Source organism: Carya illinoinensis, chromosome 4 (genome assembly GCF_018687715.1).
Source record: "Carya illinoinensis cultivar Pawnee chromosome 4, C.illinoinensisPawnee_v1, whole genome shotgun sequence".
Taxonomy (NCBI): domain Eukaryota; kingdom Viridiplantae; phylum Streptophyta; class Magnoliopsida; order Fagales; family Juglandaceae; genus Carya; species Carya illinoinensis.
The window spans coordinates 9,199,600-9,220,923 of record NC_056755.1 but is presented as its reverse complement, the minus strand read 5'-3'; positions in this window follow the sequence as shown (position 1 = coordinate 9,220,923).

Sequence of the window (21,324 nt, the reverse complement as noted above, 5' to 3'; positions counted from 1 at the left end):
GTTGTTTATCGGTTTCAGTGGTAGCTCCTTTTATAATTATAGCCAGCTAGTGCACTCTTTTTTTTTTTTTTTTTTTTTTTTTGAGTAAATATAGGATTTTTATGAAAAAAATAATTTTTTTAATAATAAATTTCTCTTTTTCAAAATAAGTACGCAATATTTTATAACTGTGTATAACATTACTTATAATGCATAATCAAAATAAGATGATAATGCCTAATCCAATACATAGAGATTTTAGGTCCTATTAACTAAGTTGTAGCTAACATTAGCATATGGTTAAGCCAATGTCAATGCTCGTAACATATATACAAATAATTTTATAATATGACATATTATGATACATTGAGAATATCACGTGTAAAAATATTGTAGATGTATCATTACTTGTTTAAATTATTTACATAGTAATCAAAGCTTCAAATATCTTAAATTAAAATATCTGATAAAATATCAAATAATTGGAACGGTCTGATTTTGTTTGGTACGTATGTGTTGTGCAACTTGAATATTGGCTCTTCCTAATTCTACACTTGTTTTGTGTTGTTTTGTTTGGTTTAAGCTTTAAATTAAGGTTTCCATTTGGGTATATCTATGACTTTGGTTATTGATAATGCCTTTGAGCTTAGTCTTATCCACTTCATTTAGGTCGGGACATTGGATATCTTTACACTTTGACACTTGATGTCATTGAGTTCACTCCCTATTCCTATCAGTTGCTAGGGCTGGGCAACCGGGCCGGATTTTTTCCGGCCCGGTCCGGAACCCGGATAACCGGGTTCCGGTTACGGGCACCGGCCCGGAAAACACCCGGGCCGGTACCCGTTTTCTAAAACCCGGGTGCACCCGGTACCCGGGTTTTTTTAAAACCCAAACCCAGTGCCTATATACCCTTCAGCATCCCATTCCCCCCCCCCCAATCTGACTCTCTCTCTCTCCCTCTCTCTCCGAATTTTCCCGAAACCCTAGCCTCATCCCGTCGTCGCCGACTCGCCGTCATCCACTCATCCCGTCCTCGCCGTCATCCCGTCCTCGCCTTCATCCCGTCCTCGGTTTCTGATTTGGGTGTGATTTGTTTAGGGTTTCTGATATGGCTAAGGAAACTCTAGCCGCCGTCTTCATCCTCGTGCCTCGACGTCCTCCTCGTGCCGATATATGTAAGTAGATGATTCTGTAATGTGTTTGTTTAGCTTAGACTGCCGATAGCATTAGGGTTTATAATGGGTTTGATATGTAAATATTACTAGGGTTGTGTTTAGACTTTAGGATTCCGATCTTATTCCACGCCCTTAATTTTGTGCTAGAAACAGGGTCTTATAATGGGTTTGATATGTAAATATTACTAGGGTTGTGTTGGGTTATGTAACTCAGCCTTGATTTTGTGCCAGAGAATTATGTTGCATTTCAAATCTCACAATGCTTCATTGAGAAATATCAAGCCCTCCTCTCTCTTCGAGGAAAATGTTATTTTTTTTGCTACTCATAAAAAAATGTAATTTGAAGTTCTCTGTTTTCATCCTTTACTAGGAACTTACGGTGCCAGTCAAGTTTTTATAGTGAGTCCCTCTTATTTTCCAGTATGTAGAGTTCAGACGCTTCCTTAGCCATATTGGGTTTGAGTTTTAGAATTTTTCTTGGATCTGATTTCATAACAAGCGTCAAATTCTTTCACTACTTTGTGGATCAGAATAATTTGAACTCTGGCGTTGTTTGAGACTTTTTTTTTTTTGCCTGTTTCAAGTGCTAACTCCCAAATACTTGCTATTTTTTGGATTTTTTTTTTGGTTGGGATGGATAGTTGCTTTCATATGCTTATCTGCCATTAGTTTCTTGGGTTGATTCCCTACTAAAGCTGCTCTTCGTAGCTTTGCCAGTTAATGATGAGAAAATGGAGTACTGAAGTGGTATTGATTATTTGCTCTATTTCGAAGTTAAAAGTATGTAGTGAATTTGTTGAATTGAATTTGTGTTGTCCAAACAAAAGTTTTACACTTTCTTGAGTTGTTTTTTTCCTTTTTATTAAGGAAGTACCTCTTGAGGTTACTTGGAAAAATGGATCAGATGATTTTCACTCTTCCCCTTGATTGACTAATATGGTATTGTTACTATTAGTTGGTTAATCAATTTTATTCCTTATCCTCAATAAGTTCACTTGTATATGTAATATATTTATGTCACTTGTAATGTTTCTTCTGCCTTTAACAGGACTCTTATGGGTATATGGTTGCATTTGCGGGTCGGAAATATGCTGCAAGGTCTGTTCCTACATTTGTTGCGAATAGTTCATACACCGTAACCAGCTTTACTCTTGTAAGGAGATCCAACTTTCATTCACTCTTTTAGATCTGATTTTTGCTTCACATACTTGGAAAAAATATAAACCCATTAAATTTTGTGGTGCAGGTGCTTGAGTTTCAGAAGGGCAGGCTGCAAAACTTGTATTGGAAAAGGGATGGTTGCTCTAACTGGGTGCATTCTCCCCTCCCCTGTTTTCTTCCTTGGCAAAGATCTTCCGAGTTATCTTTGTATTATTTAGATGGCTAGCAATTCTTTGTGATCATAAAAAGAGAGATGATTACATATAAACTCTTCCTTGTTCGTGGTGCTGAATTCTGTTCTCGGTTTCTGCTGGGTATAACTTTTTGCAGGCTCTTGCCCCAGCAATTGTAATGGTTATGGCAAATGTCTCTCTAATGGGCTTTGTGAATGCGATAAAGGGTACACTGGTGTTGACTGCTCCACTGGTAAAGGAATATCCTTTCGTAACAAAAAAATTGCATTTCAACAATATTTCTAGAAAAAATTGCAATAAATATTGGATTTTTGATATCATATTTTCAACATAAAAAAATTAATAACAGAAAGGCTTCAGTACAAAAAAAAAAAAAAAAAAATCCGGGTTTAATCCGGAACCCGGATTTTCGGGTTGTAAAAACCCAGATTAATCCGGGTTTCGGACCGGGTCATAACCCGGGTATAACTGGGCCGGAACCTGGTCCGGATTTTGAACCCGGGTTCCGGTCCGGGTATACCCGGATACCCGGTCCGAAACCCGGTTGCCCAGCCCTATCAGTTGCCCTAAAATTAATAAAAGTTTCTCAAGTATTTTTATATATTTTATTTTCAAACATTATTTAAATACAAAATATTATTCAAATTTTTTATCTAATCATTACAACTTTTTAAAAAATAAATTTTTTTTTTATAAATTTTAAAATAAAAATCATATTCAAATATTTTTTTTATTTTATAATATTTATATTCAACATTTTTACACTCGTTTTGCGAAATTTAATATAACATATATGTACATATATATTTTCTGTAAAACTTTTCCAAAGAGAATTAAAAAGCAAATATGAAAGGAAAAAAAAAAAGGCTAATTAGATTCCTTTAAGAGAAAGAGGTATGTCAAGAGAAAAACTAGATGTTGGACGTTTTTGAGAAGCATTTTTATACCGACTAATAATAACATGCCACGTAGGAATTTTAACAAAATTTAAAATAGACGTGCACACATCCAAACCCCTCTCTCCCCCTCCCCATCCTAACCCGATGTAAACCAACTCACGCCCTTTATCTCCCAGCAATCCCACACCACGAAGCTAGAGGTAGCAACCCGAACACCATAATGCGCTCTCTCTCCATAAGTCTCTCCCTCCCTCTCTCCCTCTCTCCCTCCCCCCCTCTCTAAATCTCCTTTTCTTTTGTATTTCCCAAACATCTGAATTACTGGGCTAAATAACTTTCCTAATTGGTTAAATAATATGATGTTCAAGATTTTTAACTAACTCTCCAGTCAACTTTTCTCTTCTTTTAGTTCAGTTCTTGAACTAACAATGCCCTTTCTTATATCCGAATACAGGTACTCGCAATTGTGCACTGGTTGGTGATTTCGACAGGTAGTCACCAACAGAGAATTGTGCAAGAGAGGGTCATTTCGGCCATGATGATTTTGGATACTGGTTCATTATACTTGAAGATAAGTTGAGGGATTGAGAAAAGCTAGATGAACTCTATTCCCAACAGTATAATTATGTTGATGACTTCGATAAAGGTGACAATGGTGTTACCATCGAAGAGATCTTCAAGGAAGCAAATGATGAATACTGGAAACTTGGAGAGGATTGATCTTTTAAACACTGTTTTGAGGTGCCAGCAAAGTTATATGTGCAAATATTTGGTCCTAATGGACCACAATCTTTAGAGAAAATGGAAAAAAAATAATGGAAGAAAAGGAGATTTAGAGAAGAGAAATGGAGGGAGGGAGGGAGAGAATCGAGAGATAGAGAGTGAGAGAGACTTACGGAGTATTGTGTTCGAGTTGCTGCCTCCAGCTTCGTGGTGTGGGATTGCTGGGAGAGAAAGGGCGCGAGTGGGTTTATATTGGGTTACAGAGGGATGGAGGTGGGGGAGAGAGGGGTTTAGATGTGTGCAGGTCTATTTTAGATTTTGTTAAAGTGCTTGAAATGAAACATGATTAGGTCCATGTTTCACTTAACATATGGTGTACCGTGCTTAGTTCCCGTGGCACCGTCTTATCATAACTTATGGTGAATACGCTTAAATCCATGTCACCCTTAAACATCTTAACTTTCTTAATGCTTGAGAACTTATTTAATATCATGAACTTTTCTAGCATGGCATATACTTGCAAATGACATAGCATAACATGGCATATCTTTGTACATGGCATAGCACAACATGGCATATCTTTATACGTGGCATAATATGATCTAAATATAAACATTCCATAGCATACATGATTTGAGTTCTATATGAACTTTACCTAACATACTTGATCTAAATACTTCCTGATATTACATAGCATATAAGATTTAATCACTACATGAACATGGCATACATGATCTAGGTATGACATGGCATATATAAACTGGCTATTTTATTACATGGCATACTTGACTTAATTTATTATATGAACATTTCATGGCTTCCATGTGATTTAGAATTATTTACTCCGTTAAATAACAATTCATTCATACAAGCATAATGTCATAATTCATCAAAGATCATGAAGGGAATCTAACCTTGACTTAGCTCATAGCGTTGCTTCCACAATCTCACATCGTAACTCGTAACCTATACGAGGCACTAATCGTCACTAACTTTTCTAGAAAAACATGTCGTAGGATTCTAAATACTTAAAATAATACCAAATAGATAATTTAATAAATATGCAATTACACAAAGATTTCATTATAATATTTAAAACTCATGTCGTAATACTTAATATTATGTGGAAACATATATCTTAATAATTTTATAAAAATTAGTAAAAGGTCAATTGGAATATTAACTAAAATAATAGGCTGAAACAATATAAAAGAATACTTTAAAATATGCTTAAAAGCCCTTAAATATTTTCTATAAAAAAAATGAGTCTATGACTAATATATTTATTTAAGGAAAACTTTGGTCTGATTTAAATTTCAGCCTAGCCCCAAAGACAGAAAACCCATTTAAAGTTACTAGAACAGTTTCTATAAATACAACCAGCCCAGTTTAGAACAATATAATATTTTATAAAAAAAATCAGCCCTTTAAAAAGATAGGAAGGCCAAGGCCCATGTGAGAAATCAACTCACTTAGGAAACAGAAACTCTAGACCGAATGAGGTTAAGGCCCAAGGCCCATTATGAATTAAAGGGTGGCTACCCTTCAGGAGAATACACGGTCAGAGAGTAATGAAGGGAAAACAGTAGTGCGATGCAAGATAACTAGGAACTCACAGAGAGAGGAAGGAGACCCACTGGGATGTGGATCTGGTTGAGATTGACGGTGAATCTGGGGTGGCTGGTAGTGGTCGGCGACACCACTAGACTCCTCGGAAAGGTGGTGCGACAAGAGAGAGAGAGATTAACCGAGAATCTGTCAAGCCTACATAATAGAGGGATGGGAGGGTGCCAAACGGCAATGGGCTTGCAGGAAGGGAGTGGGTTCAACGGGGTTGGGCTGGTCGGCAATTTCTATGGCTATTTCCGGTGAGTTAAGTGTCTCAGTTGGCTATGAGAGTGGTTTTTCTGGATTGTAGGGGTTGATACATTGGGCTGGTATGTGTAATATTTTCTCCAGATGTTTTTGTGTTTAATACCAAGGATTATGTGGGATTTATAGATGAGGAAGAGGGAGATGTCGTGAGTCTTGAGGAGAAATTGGATAAAGTCTGGAGTTGGGAGTTTGAATTCAACTAAATTTTGGAGAATTACTCCCACAAGGAAAGAAAAACCGATAGGATAAGAGTTTTGAAGTGTTTGAAAAATAGTTTTCTGATAAGGAAATCAAATAGAGAAGAAAAGTGGCTTATAGTTATCATAAGATGAATCCTATTCAAAACCAAATTACTACCTCAAAACATATCTAATAATAAAAAAAAAAAAAAAAAAATCATACTTTTGGGATCGGATGTTACAGGGTCGGGTAATTTTATGGACAATAAGTTAAAGAATTCTTCTTGACCTGGCTCCTATTTTTACCATGCCATTATCCACGTATGACCTAAGGGTCTCCAGGAAAACAAAGATGGTTGAGACCATTTACATATGTAGTGAGTCAATAACTATTCCTGACGAGCTCCATTTTCTGGAAAATGGTAATGCTCTTCAGCGTCTTTATACATACATACTGAATGAGGTGCTTTCCTTATTAGTCTATAATTGTCGGAGTGAAGGGTTTTGGGGTTGGAATCTATGTCCACGCAAGCAGAAGTTTATACTAATACCTTCTACCCTTCTACAATGAATTTCATTTAAGTTGCCTATAATCAGGGAGAAGCCAAGGGCCCCACGTGGGATTGGGGTTGGGGGGGTGTGGAGGGGCCGCGGAAGGCTTATTTTTCACTTGGAAGTTGGGTGCTTTAGTTGCATGTCTTCCTTCTCACATGTTTACAATTTTGTTCATATAGTCTCTTTCTTTTAATTGCAACATGTGAAAAGCTTATAGGTAAAATTTTTGGAAGAACGAAAATTTGAAATTTACATTTTGTCTTATATTTTTACTGTATTTATTTATTGTATCATTTTGTTGATGTATTCCTAAAAAATTTCAATTGAATTATTTATTTGTTCTAGTCTGAAAATATTTGGCCCCTCCAAACTTATAATCCTAGCATCATCCCTGCCTATAATGGAAAGAATACATCATCTTTACATGACAACCAATGTCTTAAGAATGTTATACTGCAGATGAAAACTGATGAAAAAAGTGTCGAGGGGCTTATTGAAACTATGAAGGTCCTAACAATTTCTTCATGTGAATGCATTTTATTTGAAAGAATAATTTTGTAGACATGGACGCATCTTATAAACTCATCACCTTATACCTTACCATTTCATTCACATTAAAATGAATAAATAATTTGATCAATTCTGTGAAATTTTTTTACAAGCATCTTATGTTGAATAGATATGGACAATGGATATCTGCCTCACCACACCCAATGGCGAAACCAGAAATTTGTTTTAGGTGGGGCCAAGTGAAGCTAAAAGTATAAAAAGATGTTTTTTATTCTATTTCTCCACCATTTTTTTTTTTTTGGTATAAAACTATAAGATAGTAAGATCTAAAATAAAATTCAAATATTTTTAATACAACTATTTATTAAAAAAATATATCATGTGTTAAGGATAATATGTCATTGAATTAACAAAAGAATATAAATAAATAATCTATAAGATCTAAATAATTTTGTAAAGAGGGCCAAATTAATTTTTTAGAGAGGGGGCCAATACAAGATAAAATTAATATTATCTTATTAAATTATAAAATATTAATATATTTTTTTTTCTAACTTTAGGGGGGCCATGGGCCTTAATAGGTCCGCCACCGACCACACCTCGCTTGCAAGAGTTCCTCTAGCTGAGGGTTGATGTTGAGGCAGTCCTAAAATGCCTTGAGACTTGGGTACCATTTGTGCATGCATTATATGGTCTTGTACAACTTACAAGTCGTGCTGTGTTCCAACTTCCGTGTGCCTCAACTTGTGACATTGGTTTCAGAGTAATGGCATCCTCATATTATGCTACTTGACGATTTAAATATTATTAATATTGAAGGCAACCTCAAATCGGAAAGCTTATTACTGATATTTTTAACACTTGAGATTACACTTCATGTACCAATCTGTGCGTGCATGTATGTGGATGCGTGGGGTGATTATGGTGTGGTTATTCATGTGACCAGATAGTGGGAGTAGATGAATAATTCTTAGTGCCTGCTTTGATGATTCCTGGTTGACGAGAGGTGCTATCTTTTATGTTTGGATCAAGACTCTGGCTTCCCTTGCTTTAAAGGTGGTTCACGAACAATACAGAACCTAAGGAAACGATTCCATCTAAGTGTAACAGAAGAGGTTTGATTTCAACCACATAATTTCTCTACCGTAGAGCATTTCTTTGCTATGGTTATAATAGGGGTGTCTGTTGTTTTTTGCAGCAATGTGTGTCAGTGGTACTTTCCCTGATAAGCAGCAGCTTAGATGCATGGCGGACTAGGCAGTATGATTATTATCAGAGGGTTTTGAATGGAATATTATGAAATCGAATGTCAACAACTGCATGGTTGCCCCATTTGAAAAGACCAGCCCAGTTTAGGAGCTCTGATTAAAATTGCATGTTAGCCACCGGGTGATGTAAGGCCATTTTGGTATTTTGTGGGATGCTTGTAGGGTTTTCTTGGAGGTAAAAGAGTTAATGGTAGTTCATGGCCTCCTTTTTCTTTTTCTTTTTCTGTTTTTGCTGGCTGTGAGGAATTTGTAACTGTATAGGTTCTCAGAAGTCTCGCAGGTGCATTTTTCTTCAACAGGGCTTGCTTTTTTTTTTTTTTTTTTTGCGGTCCTAACCATCATGGAGAAGAACACACACTGTACAGAGCAACTCCAGTGGAAAGGACAGGTCAGAGATCAAATCTCTACAGAAATTAAAAAGAAGGCCCCGGAAACTATCAACCTCTGAGTACAGTTGCCGCAGACGGATTTTCCAGCGATTGCAATTGCTACATGTTTTGCACTGGTTAGTGATCTGAAGCATTCGTTCGGGCATGGTTCTTTTGCATCTTTCACTTCCATCTGCTGGGGATAATCTTTTTGATTAAAAGCATGGAACAAGATTCAACATTTGAATGGTGGCCTGCTGTTCCCGGAGTTTGTGATTATGGTTTCAAAGTTGTGCTGGAATATTCTTGGAAAAAAAAGTGTTATGAGTGTATCACGTACAACTTATCCATTTTTCTTCTATAGTGAGTTTTTCTTTTTCTTTTTCGTTGCAACTTATTACGTATAAAGCAAACTGGTGGCATTGATCTTTGATCAACCTTTGCATCAATTCAGTATTGTGTATCCTGTACGTGTTGGTGAACTTTTGTGTATCCTGTATCATGACGAAGCTTACTACAGAGAAAAAAGGAAGACCAACATGCAAAACATGTTGAAAGCCACCCAAGTGGCATGATTTGCACATGCACCGTAAGGTGCATTGTTTTGTTAGGCACCGTTCGGTGCTTTGTTTTTATTAGGCACCCATTCCATGTTTCCAGCAGCAGAATGCTGCACCGAAATTAGCAGCCTGTTGAGGAGAACTCCTCCTATAAATAGGAGAGTTCTAATCTGCAGAGGATGCAGTGGGAGAGAAATAAAAATAGAGAGAAAGAGGGACGTGAGAGAGATAGAAATTTTTAGAGTGTTTTGTAAATGTCGTACAAATTCTATAAAAGAGGCTCCAGTGGACGTAGGCAATTTGCTGAACCACTTAAATATTGTCTTGTGTGATTTTCGGACAGGTTAGAGGCACAACAATTGGTATCAGAGCTCTGGTTCGAGCTGTCTGAAATTTCAAATTGCTCAAAATCAATTTTTGACAACTCTAGGGTGTTCCTCGCGTCGACACGAATCCGTTGCCTCAAACGGAATCGAAAACGGAGGTCGGAAGAGCCCACACGTGCCCCTAAAAGGTCAGCGCGTGCATCTGCTGTCATTCACCCGCCCCCACGCGCATCGGAGGAAGAAGACGACTGAGCCACATGCGCCCACGCGCCCCATGCGCTCCAGAGGTTGAAGACGCGTGACGGACATGCGCCTCATGCGCCCCCACACGCCCTACAGAGGTTCGGCACGTGTACTCCACGCGCCTCACTCTCCCTCACGCGCACACAGTACTGTAGTGCTTGTAATCCACGCGCCACTCGCCGCCCACTCGCACTGTGCATCGCGTGTATCCCACGCGCCAGACAGATCAGATCCGTCCATTTTTTAGATCCATTTTCGGCTTGATCTAAGCCATTCGGGGTCTGATTTCAGCAATCAAATAGTGCTTTCCTACTATTTGGATCGTTCCGGACTCATCTGTACGGTTAGAATTTTGAAATTTTGAGTCTAAATTTTCTAAATTCAAATGGAAGGATCTGGAAGAGACGGGAGCTCTGAACATGCCAGTAGCTCAGGACGTCGGTCCACTGTGTCAAATGCCAAGTTTGAAGTTGAAAAGTTTGATGGAACAAACAACTTCAGCATGTGGCAGTGTGAAGTCATGGACGTGTTGATCCAACAAGAGTTGGATATTGCATTGGGAGGAAAGCCAGATGATATGACTGATCAGGGTTGGAAGAAGCTTAATACTCAAGCTTGTAGTACAATCCGATTATGCCTTACCAAAGAACAAAAGTATTTTGTCATGAGAGAGACAAATGCTAAGGTACTTTGGCAGAAATTGGAGGATAAGTTCATGAAGAAGAGCATTGAGAGCCGTTTGCACTTGAAGAAGAAGCTCTTCAGATTCCAATTTCGTGAAGGTAGTTCAATGTCTGAACATCTGAATAGTTACAACCAAATTCTTGTTGATTTGTTAAACTTAGATGTTGAAATCGAAGATGAAGATAAAGCTTTACTTTTGTTAAATTCCTTGCCCGATACATATGAGCATTTAATTACTACTCTACTGTATGGGAAGGAAAGTATTAGTTTTGACGATGTATCTAGTTCTTTAATTAGCAATGAGTACCGAAAAAATGATAAGCAGGTACAGCAAGATACATCAAGTGAACCTTTAACAGCAAGAGGGAGACCACAGTCAAGGTATCCCAGAAAGAAGAACGTTTTTCAATCGAAAACCCGGGCCACATCACGTGGTTCATCAGTCGGCAGAAAACTCGCTAGAGACGAGTGTTCCTTTTGTCACAACAAAGGACACTGGAGGAAGGATTGTCCAAACCGGAAGGGACAACAGCAGAATTAACCCTCTACAGCCAATGTCGTGGACATAGATGATGATTCGGATTTTTCCTTGATAAGTTCATCATCCATTTGTCATTCCGATGAATGGATTATGGATTCCGGATGTACCTATCATATGTGTCCCAATCGGGACTGGTTTACTGACTTCACAAAGATCGAGGGTGGAGCAGTACTTATGGGCAATGACAGTGCTTGTAAGACACAGGGAATAGGTAGCATTCGGTTAAAGCTGCACGATGGCAGCGTCAAGACTCTAACAGAAGTTCGGTATGTTCCAGACTTGCGGAAGAATCTCATCTTACTGGGATCTCTGGATTCAAAGGGATTCAGAATCGCCATTGAAGACGGAACTCTCAAAGTACTAATGGGAGTTCAGGTGGCAATGAAGGGTTTAAGGCGAGGAAACTTGTACTTCTTGCAGGGAAGTACTATTGATGGAAGAGTTTCCACAGGCTGTGAGAAGCTAGATGAGACTGATGCCGACACCACCAGTCTTTGGCATATGCATATGGGACACGCAGGAGAAAAAGCTTTGCAAACACTGGTGAAGCAAGGCTTACTCAAAGGTGCCAAGACTGGTAAACTATCTTTCTGTGAGCACTGTGTATTGGGGAAGCAGAGGCGGATCAAGTTTGGAACCGCAGTACACAATACATAGGGAATTATGTGCACTCCGATATTTAGGGACCTACCCAAAATGCATCTTTGGGAGGTAAACATTGGTTTGTAACTTTTGTTGATGATTATTCTCGTCGTGTGTGGGTGTATACGATGAAGAATAAAGATGAAGTGCTGAAAATCTTCCTTGATTGGAAGAAAATGGTTGAGACTCAGACCGGCAGGAAGATCAAGCGGCTCAGATCTAATAATGGAGGTGGTACACTTCAGACCCATTCATGGAAGTATGCCGGAGAGAGGGAATTGTCAGACACTTCACTGTGAGAGGTACACCGTAGCAGAACGGTGTGGCAGAACGAATGAATCGTACTTTATTAGAGAAAGTGCGATATATGTTGCTGAATGCTAGACTCAGTAAGAAATTTTGGGCTGAAGCTGTGACATATGCCTGCCACCTCATCAACCGACTACCCGCAACTGCCAATAATGGAAAGACACCCACTGAAATGTGGAGAGGTACACATGCTACTGATTATGACTCTTTACACGTTTTCGGATGTCCTGCTTACTATCATGCTAAAAAAAGTAAGCTTGATCCTAGAACCAAGAAAACAAAATTCTTGGACTTTAGTACCGGTGTAAAAGGGTGTAGACTCTGGTGCATAGAGTCCAAAAAGGTAATAATCAGTAGAGATGTTACATTCAACGAATCTGAGATGCTTAAGTCACATAAGCATAAAGATTCCAGTGAAGGCAGCAGTGATGGCGAAACATCAGATGATTCGCAGAATGTGGAGTTTATTACTTCAAAGAAGTTGGAAAAGCATGGACAAGATGAGACTAATAATCCAGTCACAGTACCTCCATGTCAACCCGAATCAATAGCAACCAACAGACTGAGACGAGAGAAACGTGTACCAACACGTTATGCAGACTATGTGACATATGCATTACCAGCTGAAGGGGGTGAGATCCCAACCACTTACAGAGAAGCCGTACAGTCCAGTGAACAAGTTGAATGGACAAAGGCGATGAATGAAGAGATTCATTCTCTTTACCAGAACCAGACTTGGGAGCTTGTGTCGCTTCCAAAAGGAAAGAAGGTAATTGGCTGTAAGTGGATCTTTAATCAGAAAGATGATCAAGCTGCTAAAAATGGAGTGCGATACAAAGCTAGGTTGGTAGCCAAGGGCTACGCTCAGACAGAGGGAATTGACTACAGTGAAGTATTCTCTCCTGTTGTGAAGCATTCATCCATTCGGATTTTGCTAGCTTTGGTTGCACAATATGATCTTGAGTTAGCACAGCTTGATGTGAAGACAGCTTTCTTACATGGTGATCTGGAAGAGGAGATTTATCTGTCTCAACCAGAAGGATTCAAAGAAGTTGGCAAAGAAAATTGGGTATGCAGTCTGAAGAAGTCTCTCTATGGCTTGAAGCAGTCACCTCGGCAATGGTATAAGCGGTTTGACCGCTTTATGATGGATCTGAAATACACTCGTTGCCAATACGATCATTGTGTATATGTCAGAAAACTTACAGATGGATCTTTCATTTATTTGCTTTTATATGTAGATGATATGTTAATTGCATGTAAAAGTAAGGGGGAGATAGATCGTTTAAAAACTCAGTTAAGTAATGAGTTTGAAATGAAAGATCTGGGAGAAGCACGAAAAATACTGGGGATGGAGATCAGCAGAGACAGGGTGAAAGGTACAGTTCACCTTACTCAGAAGCAGTATCTGAAGAGAATACTGCAACGCTTCAACATCGACTCAAAGACGAAGTCGATGAGTACTCCTATGGCCTCATATTTCAAGCTCAGTGCATTGCAGTCTCCTAAAACTAATGAAGAGCGGGACTACATGAGGAATGTCCCATATGCAAGTGTTGTTGGAAGTTTAATATATGCCATGGTGTGTACACAACCTGATATCTCCCAGGCCGTTAGCTTAGTTAGTCGCTATATGCATAATCCTGGAAAGGTTCATTGGCATGCGACTAAGTGGATTTTATGGTATATTGCTGGGACCGTAGATGTTGGTTTGAGGTTTGAGAAGAGTGAAGATAGTCTAGTAACTGGATATGTTGACTCAGACTATGCAGGTGATCTTAACAAACGCTGATCGACAACTGGTTATGTGTTCACTATGGCTGGAGGACCAGTTAGTTGGCAATCAACTTTGCAGTCAACAATTGCACTATCATCAACCGAGGCTGAATACATGGCTGTAACAGAAGCCGTGAAAGAAGCTATTTGGTTACAGGGATTGGTAACAGATTTGGGCTTTGAGCAGCAAGAGGTTACCGTTTACTGTGACAGTCAAAGTGCAATCCATTTGGCCAAGAATCAGGTTCATCACTCTCGAACAAAACATATAGATGTCCGATTTCACTTTGTACGTGAAATATTAGAAGAAAATGACATCAAACTTCAGAAGATTGGCACTGAAGATAATCCAGCAGATATGTTGACGAAAGTCGTCACAGGAATCAAGTTCCAACACTGTTTGGACTTGATCAGTATTGTACACTACTGAGCACCGTCGGGTGCATTGGAGCGTATTCGATAGCAGAAGTCTCTCATGTCAAAGAAAGAGGTGCATTCATTTGAAGAATGAATCAATTTGCAAACAGCCTGGTATGGCACACTTGAGTGGAGGGGGTGATTGTTGAAAGCCACCCAAGTGGCATGATTTGCACATGCACCGTAAGGTGCATTGTTTTGTTAGGCACCGTTCGGTGCTTTGTTTTTATTAGGCACCCATCCCATGTTTCCAGCAGCAGAATGCTGCACCGAAATTAGCAGCCTGTTGAGGAGAACTCCTCCTATAAATAGGAGAGTTCTGATCTGCAGAGGATGCAGTGGGAGAGAAATAAAAATAGAGAGAAAGAGGGACGTGAGAGAGATAGAAATTTATAGAGTGTTTTGTAAATGTCGTACAAATTCTATAAAAGATGTTTCAGTGGTCGTAGGTGACCGGTGCAAAACTGCAAGTGCACAGTATCGTAGTTTTTATAGTAAAATAATAAGAAGAGTATCGTCCTCAGGGATTAGTACCTTACGTTTGCCAAATACCAAAATTATACTAAACTTGATTTTATCTAGAGGAATCACTAAGATTTTTGTAGTTGCAATTTAAACTAGATCAACTCAACGAAAAAAAATGCAAAGGAAATAACATTGACGTTCGAAGATCAAATTAATGGGAAGAAAACTTCTAGGAAATCGATTTCACCTACTTCTTCACTATGCTTTTCTCATCCAGCTAATTTAATTTAAATCTCTTTTGTCTATTAGCAAATCTCTAATTCATCCCAAAAGCCTCTTTCGATAGTCAATTGGAATTGACTCTTGGTTATCAATTCACACAAGAATATGCAAACTCAATAATCAAGAACGCAATAAGACCAATGATTTAATTACTACATAGGTTCATACAAGTCTTTCGATCTCTATACTTACCTATGCTGAAATATCCAAGATCTACCCTATGATTCCCTCTTTCGATAGCAAACCACAAGATTACTTATCATCTAATCAATGGCCAGTTAATTAGAAGCAATAAACTCAGAATAAATCAGATAAACAAAGAGAGAATTGCATTAAATTAGCATAGACAATCAAGCATAGTTCGGAAATAGGTTACATTGTTTTCCTAGAATGAAGAAAATTTAGCTCATGCTAGAAATGGAATTCAACATAAACGAATTTACCATAATTGTTCTGAGAAGATGGGAAGAAAATAAACACTGAAAAATCCTCCTTGCAGCCTCAACTCGTCGTCAAAAGCTCAAGGGAACGATTCAACACTTTTCTCTCGTCCGTGCTCGTGTATGATTCCAACGTACGTGCAATAATTAGAATTCCCTCTCCAAAAATAGATGATTTGAATCCCTCTAGCTATGTTTTTCTCTCCCAAGAAGTGTTCTCCAGTCAAAACTCGCGGCCCTAGAGTGAAAAATTGCTTTTATATGGTGTCACGGCGGAAAACCTAAAATCTGTCAAAATACGATGTTCGCTCGAGCGGGGTGTCGAGCGCACATCGAGCGTCCGACTCTGTCTAATTTCGCTCGAGCATCCTATCGAGCGCACGTCGAGTGTTCGACTCTGCCTGATTTCGCTCGAGCGGCCAATGTCTCCGCTCGAGCGATCTTTGTTTTTCAGCAACCCGCTCGAGCTCCCTGTCGAGCGGCAGTCGAGCGTTTGAATCTGCCTAAATTCGCTCGAGCGGCCAAAAGCCTCCGTTCGAGCGAACTTGTGAATTCTGCAATATGAAATTTTGTAAGTCATCAAATACCCCCAAACTTACAACTTTGTTTGTCCTCAAACAAAAAGAAAAACAAATGATAGTTTAGGCAATTTCAACTCGACCCCAAAGAGAAGTATCATCACTCACCAAGCTTTTATGAATTTAGATTTCATCTCTAGTATCTTACTCTTTTAACATCAAAGATAGCAAGAAAATCAATCAAAAATTTTGCAATTTGTCAAGCAAGAGTTAGGCGTTTACTTCAACCTAAAGCTAAGACCTTGAGTGTGTGTGTGATATAGTCAATTTAACCTCAAACCACCTGCAAACTCAGATAAAAGTAGAACAACCAAAATCAGAAGAATTCTCTTAAAACTTAACCCCATAAGTCCAATTTTCAGAAATCCTCTCCACTAATGTAGTCAACACCAAAATCAAAGATCAAAAGGTCTTTATTAAGGTTGTAATGATAGGCCACAGGGTGAGGGTTAAGAAAGAACTGGATATGGAAAATCAAAACAAACTGGAAAAATACTTAGTGAAAAGAACACTAAAAGAGATTTCCACATGATTCAAATCATAGCTCTTTCTTGGCAATATGCTCATACTTGTGGCATTATTATTGCTGTAATCACTGATGCAATACCAACAATTCCATTGACAAAATTTTAGGTAATTCACATTCCGTTTGGCGACTTCTTTTTTTTTTCAATCACTTCCTTTCTTCTTCTTCTTTTTCTTTGATCAAACAGAGCAAACATAATACGGTTCATCATGAAACCAATTTTTCTCTTTTAAATGTAACTCTCCACCAAAGTATTTTCTCAAACTATCAAAGGTAGATTCATTGTTTTTCAGGCTTAGAGCTGGCATGGTTTATGTAGTTCAAAAAATAAATAAAGGCTCATGAAGGCTCAAGGGGGTTGACTATAGAAACACACCATGTAATGATGGCATGATATTTAGGACGGCTGGGAAAGCTTTTTGGTTATGCCAAAGAAATGCCTAGATCATTTCTCTAATATTTGGTCTCAATTAGGATTTCGCCTCAAGGACACATCAACGGATTCTAGAGCAAAGCAAAATCGAACCTCCCTCTTTCAATTAATTCAACTTCTTCTCTTCATAAGCAAAATGGAATAAGAGAAAAATGACTATATGCTCAATTGTGTTCAAGGTCAAAGATTTAAACCAAAGTACCCATAAAACTTCACTTGACATAAAAGAAATTTTTAAAAATTTTTCTCAAAATCATCTTCAATCACAAATTTTAGAGTCATAGAGAATTCAATCTTACTCCAATGCATGCTTGGTAAGAGAATCAAACAACCCATCAACAATCCAAGACTTAGAAAACAAGAGGATCAAATGATTATAGGAGTTTACACCCCCAAACTTAAACTAAACAATGTCCTCATTGTAATGCAAAAGTAAAAAGGATTGAAGAAATAAAAGGAACTTCCCTGGTTGCATCATGAATCTTCCGTAGATTAGACTTTTTCAGCTCTTTATTCTTACTAAATAATCCTGCATCAAAAACCAATTTATTAAAACTAAATAAATAAAGATAGTAAATTAAATGAAAGAAAGAAAGAAAGATCTATGGGTTGCCTCCCATAAGCACTTGTTTTAAAGTCTACAGCCAGACTTTTCAATGATCATCAATTAGGATCTCCAAGAGGAATAAATGCAAAGTTCCTCTCCATTGGCTCTCCATAGTAGTGCTTCAATCTTTGACCATTAACTCTGAAAATATTCCCTGTCTTGTCCTTCAAATCTACTGCTCCAAAAGAGAAAACCTCATGAATTGTATAAGGACCCGTCCATCTTGATTTTAACTTTCCTGGGAAGAGTTTGAGTCGTGAATTGAAGAGTAAAACTTGTTGTCTTGGAGCAAACTCTCGCCTAAGAATCTGTTTGTCATGCCACTTCTTCGTCCTTTCTTTATAGATCTTTGCATTCTCATATGCATCATTCCGGAACTCTTCCATCTCATTCAATTGAAGAAGTCGCTTTTCACTTGCTGCCTTCAAATCAAAATTAAACTTTTTTACAGCCCAATAAGCTCTATGCTCCAACTCTACAGGAAGATGACATGCCTTTCCAAACACTAATCGGTATGGAGACTGTGACGCCCCCAAATTCCGTTTGGGATCGGACGGACATTTGAAGCGTCGAGACATGCAACACAAAGTTACCTGCCCCCGTTCATGACATATAAGATGCAATAATCCTAACATGCATCTAACATTATGCAATATTCGCAGCGGATAAATTTTTTCTTTAGCAATACTATGCACCAAACTGAAAATATACCAATACTTAAAACATATTTCATACATAAAGATCCATTGAATAACTAAGATCACAGCACTATTCCAAAATAGTTATGATCCAAAAGTACTGGAGATGCAACTCCATCGTACAAGTAGTAATTTAACTACTATATTAACATTAACGATGCACCGTCGTTCAGTCGACTGTGTCTAGTTGGTCAGCTCATGATCCTCCTTCAGGTCCTGTAACAAGATCTACCATTCGGGGGGAATGGTAGTTGGGACTACCACAGTGAGATTTGATTACAAATCTCAGCAAGTTAACAAAAAACTTCCATACAGACTAATGATGCATGTATGACAGTAAAAGCATAAATGCATAATCAAATTCATAAGTAATTAAAGCATAACTTAGCGTACAACATAGCATAATTGACATAGCTTAAATTGAATCATGAATTGAACTTGACTTAACATTAAAAATACATACTCCACAGTTGTTGTGGCCCCATGTATTCTACACAAACTTGACTTAACATGAAAAATACATACTCCACAGTTGTTGTGGCCCCATGTATTTTACGCATCACATTTGTAGTTAAATACATACTCCACAGTTGTTGTGGCCCCATGTATTCTACACAAACTTGACTTAACATTTAAAAATACATACTCCACAGTTGTTGTGGCCCCATGTATTTTACACAAACTTGACTTAACATGAAAAATACATACTCCACAGTTGTTGTGGCCCCATGTATTTTACGCATCACAATTGTAGTTAAATACATACTCCACAGTTGTTGTGGCCCCATGTATTCTACACATCATAATATACTCAAGATGAAATGTGACTGGAATACGAAAGGACTGAAGTCCTGACGTAACATAACGTGACTTGAACATAATTTGAAATACATGACCAACTTGAGATAGAAACATTTCGTAACATGGCATAACATATAACAAACAACATATTTAGCATGACATACTTGTAATGTATAGTAATACATGACAGAATATATTGTGCAACAGATAAAAATTGATGACAGAATAAATTCTGTATAATAGACAATTACATGATAACTTGACATGGCATGACATATATGATAACATACATACATACACTGTAATTCTTTTACTTAGCACACATACACAGTAGACTGCTAGTAAGTTAAAAGCTAACTTACCTCGATCTCCGCGATTCTTATAAAACTTCAAGTGCGATCATGAGGAACTGTAATTAGTGATTCTAAAAGTTAGAACTAAATCACTAATAATTTGAAATATGGAAAATAATAACTTAAAGAGTAAAATTTTCATTTTACTCTCTACATGTGGGAAAATGACCGTTTTACCCATAACTTAAGGATTTTGCATACTAACTCCAAAAGTTTCTAAAATTTACATTCCTCATATAAATTTTGTCCTAAACTTAAATATCAACTCAGAAAAATTTAAAACAAAACACAACTATGGAAAACACACTATGGCCGAAACATCCATAGGCCATTTCCCTTGATTTTTGTTGCAATTCCTTCCAACTTCAAAACTCATGCTTAAACCAAAATTTTGCAACAAATATCTTCCAATTCTAAGTTCAAAACCATACTTAAAACATCCATTTAGAAAAAGCTAATAATTAACACCAAACTTTTTTATAAAAAGATCTAAGCACTTGAATCATAAATTTTGACCTTAAATCAAAATATCTGCAAGAATTTCAAAAATCAAATCTTACTTCTAACATATTCATAATATCATCCTAATATCAACCATGCTTTAAATCATCAATCTAAAGTCACCAAAATCACAAAATAACATTTGGAGTTTTTGGTTTTACACTTAGTCCAAAAACAGAAACTTTTTCCTCAACTAGTTTTGATAATTCTCTTGATCTATGACTTATAATTATATGATCTTCAAACCAAACCATCACATGGTTTAAAAAGATGTCCTAAAACATATATAAGCTTCTAATTCAAGATCACATGGTTAGAAATTAACCAAAACATAAATTTAGCCAAGAATATCCACACTTTGGCTTATTTGAACATCTCTTTGCATAAAATTTCATATCTTTGAAACTAACATCAAATATCTTCAAAATAATAATATAACATGTATATAAGATACTTAGGATCCTCCAATAAAATTATTAAAGTTATTAGAATAGGTTTAGACCACCAAAGAGTTAAACTTTCTCAAAACAGAAACTGTTTTTCCTCTTCCAGTTTCTAAGTTTCTAAATCTAAGAAAATCTTTCATCAAAACCTTTAATCATGCAAAATCCTCAACCAATAGTCATATATACATGTTAACAATACTCCATAAAAATTTCGGACCAATATCTATCCATTAGCTTGGTCAAAAACTTCAAACTATAACATACTCTCCAGATTCACGCCCAGAATGACCTTTCCATGGTTAAAAATACTTTTGACCGACCAAATGACCATGGAATGATACGAAAAATACATCTACGGAAACTAGACTCAAAGAGGAACAACTTATATGAAGGAGACTTTATGATAAAACACTTACAAAAGCTTCGAAATGGGTGTGCAAAAGAACTCCTAAAAGCTGTCCGAGAGAGAGTGTTTGATATTCTTTCAATGGAAAGCATAAATGAAGATAATTTCGTGGGGAGGGGTGGCTGGAGATACTTGTGGATAAGATATGGAAGAGATGAGGCTGGAGTGAGAGTTAAGTGTAGTTTTCTCTTACCCAAAAAAAATCTATAAATGATTATCTTATAATATTCTATCCAATAATATCTAAAAAAAATCAACTTAAGATATTTTTATCTAATAATATCTATCAACTCAAAATATTTTTACCCAATAATATTCACGAAAATTACCTCAAGATATTTCTTTTTATCTAATAATATCTACAGTTTTGAACAGACGTTTTGTCCGAAAATATGAAAAAA